The sequence below is a fragment of the Colobus angolensis genome, unplaced genomic scaffold (assembly GCF_000951035.1).
Source record: "Colobus angolensis palliatus isolate OR3802 unplaced genomic scaffold, Cang.pa_1.0 Scaffold125, whole genome shotgun sequence".
Taxonomy (NCBI): domain Eukaryota; kingdom Metazoa; phylum Chordata; class Mammalia; order Primates; family Cercopithecidae; genus Colobus; species Colobus angolensis.
This window is the reverse complement of record NW_012113697.1, coordinates 675,837-682,564: the sequence shown is the minus strand read 5'-3', so window position 1 is coordinate 682,564 and position 6,728 is coordinate 675,837.

The window sequence follows — 6,728 nt, the reverse complement described above, 5'->3', positions numbered from 1 at the left end:
CTTCCTTCCTTCCTTCCTTCCTTCCTTCCTTCCTTCCTTTCTTTCTTCCTTTCTTCCTTTCTTCCTTTCTTTCTTTCTTTTCTTTCTTTTCCTTGTGTCTCACAACCGTTAAGGTATAATCTGTTTCTGAAGGTAAAATAAACAAATGAATGAAAACGCTCTTTGTATGAATGGAATTGCCACCTCCAACTTCGTTCATCTCTGGTTTTCTGCCTCCTTTTATGGCCATATGTCTGCAGTGAGCAGGTCATACCCGCTCCCACCTCTTTCTCACCATCTCTTTCTCCTTTACCCTGGGGATCATGACTCTCACCCTCACCTCTTTACTGAAACTGCTTCAAGATGCCTCTGACCCCCTTATTAAATGCAGTCAATGTCTTTCCCTGGGTCAATATTCTTCTTCACCATCCTGTAGCAATCAAAAGTGTTATCTATGATCCCCAGCCCTCAGAACCAAGTTTTTTGGCATCAGTGATCTATTGGGGGTGTCGTTCTCTAACTACTTAGCAACTCTCCAAGTCATTGGTAATGGCTCTCACCTGGCATCCACATCAGACTACCCTCGGGGCTTGTTATAAGGCAGATTGTTAGGCCCCAACCCTAGAGTTTTGAGTCATTAGATCTGGGTGGATCGGCTCAGAAATTGCAAATCAAACAAATGTTCAAGAGATGTTGTTGTATCTGGTCCAGGGACCACTCTTCAAGCACCACTGCTCAAATAGTTGTCAGTATAGGGAGTGCATTAAAGTTGCCTGGGGCTGAGCCATATTTTAAAATATGCCTGGCCCTGGTACAGACCAATTAAGTGAGAATCTCTGGGACGGGGTCTGGGCTGTCCCTGTGGTTCTGACATGAAGTCAGTGTTGACAGTCTGCATTTGGCTCCTTCCTTAGTTCCACTGGGTCATGAAAATTTCTATGGTGGCCAGCTTCAGGCTCAGTCCCTCTTATCTTTGCCCTTCAAGCTTGGTATTCTCTCCCTCCCGATAGGATATTAGAAGATCTGACCTAACATAGTGGCTATGGAAAAAAAGACAAGGTCAGCTTTAAAAGATATTCAGAATCCAGAAGTAACTCTACTTAGTGATCAATCAAATAAGAGCACTGAAAGAGAAAAATAATTCATTTGTTTAGTAGTAGTTACAGAAATAATATTTGCCCTTTTCTCAAATACTGGGGAGACCACAATTAACATCCACTCAACAGTCTTCACAAATATCATGCCAAGACCTGTGTCCACCAACTAAAAAATAGTTTATTCATCTACTCAGGGATCAGAAGGCATAACCTCCCTGTTACCTCGTCAAAAAAAAAAAAAAAACTATTTGGAAACAAGTTTTTTTTAATTATTATATAAGTTCTAGGGTACATGTGCACAACGTGCAGGTTTGTTACATATGTATACATGTGCCATGTTGGTGTGCTGCACCCATTAACTCGTCATTTACATTAGGTATATCTCCTAATGCTATCTCTCCCCTCTTCCCTCTCCCCACAATAGGCCCCAGTGTGTGATGTTCCCCTTCCCATGTCCAAGTGGGAACATTGTTCAATTCCCACCTATGAGTGAGAACATGTGGTATTTGGTTTTCTGTTCTTGTGATAGTTTGCTGAGAATGATGGCTTCCAGCTGCATCCGTGTCCCTACAAAGGACACAAACTCATCCTTTTTTATGACTGCATAGTATTCCATGGTGTACATGTGCCACATTTTCTTAATCCAGTCTGCCACTGATGGCTTTTTGGGTTGATTCCAAGTCTTTGCTATTGTGAATAGTGTCGGGGGAAAAAAAAAGAAAGAAGAAAGAAAAATGCCTATTTGGAAACAAGTTTTTTTTTCTTTTTCTTTTGAGACAGAGTCTCACTCTGTTGCCCAGGCTGGTGTGCAGTGGCATGATCTTAAAGACCACTGCAACCTCCACCTCCCAGGTTCAAGTGATTCTCCTGCCTCAGTTTCTTGAGTAGCTGAGATTACAGGCGTGTGCCACCATGCCCAACTAATTTTTGTATTTTTAGTAGGGACAGAGTTTCACCATGTCGCCCAGGCTGGTCTCGAGCTCCTGACCTCAGGTGATTCACCAGTCTCGGCCTCCCAAAGTGCTAGGATTATAGGCGTGAGTCACCATGCCTGGCCTGGAAACAAGATTTTGTTTAGTTTTGTTTGTTTCCCATTTTTGGAGGTTTCATATCTTCTTTTCTTTTTTCTCCTGATAAGCCAAACTTATTTCACATTTGCTGTTTGCACTGTGGTATCAATTTTTTCTCTCTCCATGCATATTCATGCACAAACAGCTTTTTCTTTTCCTTTTATTTCTTTTACTATTTTTTTCCTCTTTGCATCCAAAGTAGTCATTTGTTCCAGGAATGTTAGATGGATCAATGTTAAAACATTTATCCATTAAGTTGATTACAACAACAAATTAAATAAACAGGCAGTGAAAAGGCATGTGATAGATTTCAGCAAACATAACTATTGCTGAAATAAACAGAAATACATAGAATGCCCTAAGTATGATGAAGACTATTATTAAAGCCCAAAATCAAACATCCTATTTAAATGTGAAATAGTAATCAATTTCATTAAAACCAGAAAGTAAGAAAACAGAGATACCTTCGAGCATCATTTATATTCAACATGGTTTTGGAGAGTCTAGCTAGCATAATAGTAAAAGGAAATGAAATGAGTGGAATTAATTTGGAAACGAAGACAGCAAATTACCTTTATTTATAGATTGTATAATAACCATATGCTTAGAACAGCCAAGAGAATACAGTAATAATTTTTTAAAACTATTGGAATTAAAGAGTAAATTTGGTTTGAAAAATTTATTAATAACTGCACAAAAGTCATCTTTGTATTAGCTGAAGTCATTTAGAATGAAGAGGCAATTTTAAAAATTCCATTAATGATCAATCACATTAGATATTAAATTGCCAAGGAATCAACAAAAATGTTCTATGCGAAAAATACAATGAAAAATATAAAATAAAATCTAAAGAAATGGATGAGGAAACAAATCACAAAAATGTCAGTTCTTCTCAATATAAATTAACTTTTAATAAAAATCATAAAAGATTCTTTAATGAAAATTGTTAGTATGATTTTAAATGTACTGAAAGATCAATGTGTAAGGATCTCTAAGACAATGAAGAAAAAGAGTAAGGGAGAGATTATACGTGAAATGGTGCAACCAAAATAGTATGGTATTGGCATAAGAATGGTCAAATAAATCAGTGGACAAGCATCCAGAAGTAGATCCAAGTACATGTAGAAACTTAATATATGATAAAGATGGTATTTAAATTCAGTCATGAAAGAATGGTTTATTTTATAAGTGAGACTGGAATAATTGGTCATTCATCTGGAATAAAGCAATGTTACTCTCTTACTTCAGTCCACATACAAAAATAAGCTTACATGAATTCAAGATCTAATGTAAAAAATAAAGCATTCGAGATTTGGGGGAGAAAAATGTAGGAGAATATTTATGTAGCCATTGGGTAGAGAAGTCCTTATTAAGCAAGAAGAGATTCCCCAATGCCATAAGAAAGAAAGCAACTAAGTGCTATTTCAAAAATTAGAAATGGATAAATGGATAAAGGCACTATAGATAAAATTCAGAGGACTGTGATAGATTAGTAAGAATATTTGCCAATATAATATTTTCCAATATTAGCAATAAGAATATTTGCCAGTAAGGTCAAAGAATTAATATCCCTGTTGTACAATTAATTGTTTCAAGATCAAATAAAAATAGACAAATGGGTATGGCATAATGAACAGGAAATTTGTTCAAGGGAAAACACAAAGGGCTAACAAACATATGAAGAGATACTCCGTCTGGCTAATGGACAGGCAAATACAAATGAAAACAAATAATATGCTTTCCTCCACCCTTGGATTAGACAAAACATCAGGTCTAGTGGGAACAACGGTGATCATGATGAGGATGATGCTAATGATGGTGACAAAGATGACACCTACACTGTGCTTACAAGGTACCAGTCATAAAATTGGCATAAAATTCTAAGAACTGTGTGTGTAATTGTTCATTTAATCCTATCAATAGCCCCATGAAGAGGCACTATTATTACCCTCATTTTGTCGGTGAGGAAATTTATATACATATATGAAATAAAATTTTCAGAAAACAATACTTATCCTTACCACATGCAAAGGTCTGTGATATTTACTATTCTTTTCTATGCTGCTTCACTTAAAAATTACTGGTTGGGTAAACTGATTTTATGATACACCAAGGGGTAAACTCACGAGGTGAAAATGCCTGACCTATAGAGGTGTTCACAGATTACTAAAACAATTGAGTTTCTACTTTGGGAGACCGAGGCGGGCAGATCACGAGGTCAGGAGATCGAGATCATCCTGGCTAACATGGTGAAACTCCATCTCTACTAAAAAATACAAAAAAAAAAAAAAAAAAAAAAAAGCCAGGCGTGGTGGCGGGCACCTGTAGTCCCAGCTACTTGGGAGGCTGAGGGAAGAGAATGGCCTGAAACTGGGAGGCGGAGCTTGCAGTGAGCCAAGATTGCGCCACTGCACTCCAGCCTGGGCGACAGAGCGAGACTCTGTCTAAGAAAAGAAGAAAAAGGAGAAGGAGAAAAGAAGAAAGGAGGAAGAAATGAAGAGGTATGCACCATATGTGTATGTCCTTTCTAGAGATGTGTATGTGTGCTTATGAGTGCAGAAAAAGATGTGGAAAGAGCCACATCTATTGATATTGATTACCTGGAGAGATTGGGGGTAGTGAGACATCTTTTGCTTGCATATCTCTGTTTTGTTGGTCATGCTGTAGAAAGAATGCTCTGCTTTTAGAGATTTTAAGAACACTTCAACAAACTAGAACACAAAAGAATTTTGTGATCTGTAAACTTCTGTGCTCTGGGATTGAAACCTAAGCTTTCCTAACTTTATTGCATCTCATGCTTAAATGGCCCTCATTCAACATTTGGCTCCCATTTATTAAAAAAATAAATCTTTCAATTCTATCTACAAAACCTACTGGGAGAGGGATAAACCTGATTATGGGGTCTTCTTCTCAAAGGAGAAGGGTAAATGATTGTTCTCACCTACATTAATAATGCAATTGAATGAAGGGACACGAACTCTGTGGAACATGTCTAAAAAGAATCACAAAAAAAAATGTTTACAGGAGAGAGGCATGATTCCATTGAATGAAGTTTCTTTCATTCATTCATTCAACATGCACCTGATTTGATTTATTTTACCTGTTTGACATACCAAAACTGCTCTTTACATTTTCCAAGTAAATTGATAGAGGTTTCCCCTACCCACAAACCAGGGGTTTTAGTGTCCCCTTTAGGCCTTCCTACAATTGAGTTGTTCAAGATTCCTGGGGGCTTATTCAGTTCAAGCATCAAATAAGGTTGATTTCTTCTTACAAAGGCTAAGAGGAAAAATATAATATGAATTTTCAGTCAACCTCCGAGGTTGTTAGTGCTGTTTGCCAGCTCCATCTTCTGGGCACAGGCTAGGATTGCACAACCGTGCCCACAGAGGGGTTAGATGCAGTTACAGGACTCACTTTGTCCAATGAAATGAGAGCGGAATTGAGGTGTCATTTAAAATCCATTGCATAAATGTGTTACATCATTTTCTGCCTCAGCAATGGTAGCAGCAGGCATCAAGAATATCTATCAGCCTGGACCTTCAATATCTATGATGGCATTCAGAATAATCTCGGAATAACTTCACGTTGTATTAAGCCACTAAAACTTGTGTATTGCTTGTTACTATGGCATAACCTAAACCTCTCCTGACTGATAACACTCTGTGAGCACTTAGGGCTTAGTTGGAAACTGCTGGTTTACATAACTGTTCACACTGGACCTTACAATTGAAAGAACATTTATGCACTGTTGCATTGAGGTCTTTGCTATCTGGAAACCTGGCAGAATTCAAGTGGTGCACTTAATGGGATTCAGTACTGTATCTTCTTAGCTACACTCAAATTCTTAATCATTGTCCTCTGAAGCACATTATCTTTGCCTGGGTGTCTGAGTCCAGAGTAACTTCTAGGATCAGTCACAGGCTACATTCAAAATTCTCGGTGACCTTAATACCAATGTTGTACCCAGGTCACCAGACCAACTATGCACCTCATGGTGAGTTTCTCTTTGGGATCCCTGGGTCCTTATCTGACCAAAAGTCCTGCTCAGTGCCACCTCGGGCCACTTCATTATGTTTAACTAATTTCAAATATTTGGATAAGGATTTTAGATGTTGATCTCTTGTCCCCAGAAAACCCCAAGTTCCACATGCCATTGGTGACTCTTTTCCGAGGGTTCCTACTGAAGAATCTCAGGGAGGAGCTGCCTTCATCAATCCACAAATGGCTTCGTTACATCGTACGTTGGGCTAGAGCCAACTCATAGAGCATACAGGCTCCTGAGAACCAGTCGTGACTGGTGGTGTGCAGCTCTTCCCAACTCCGCCTTCAGTGACTCAGATTACATTATTTTATTTTGTTTTTGAGGCAGTGTCTCGCTCTATCACCCAGGAGTGCAATAGTACAATCACAGCTCACTGCAGCCCTGAATATCTTGGCACAAGCAATTCTCTTACTTCAGCCTCTCTAGTAGTTGGGACTACAGGTGCGCATCACCACATCTAGCTAATTTTTTTTTTTTTAATTTTTTGTAAAGATGGGATCTCACTGTGTTGCCTGTGCTGATCTCAAACTCCTGGGC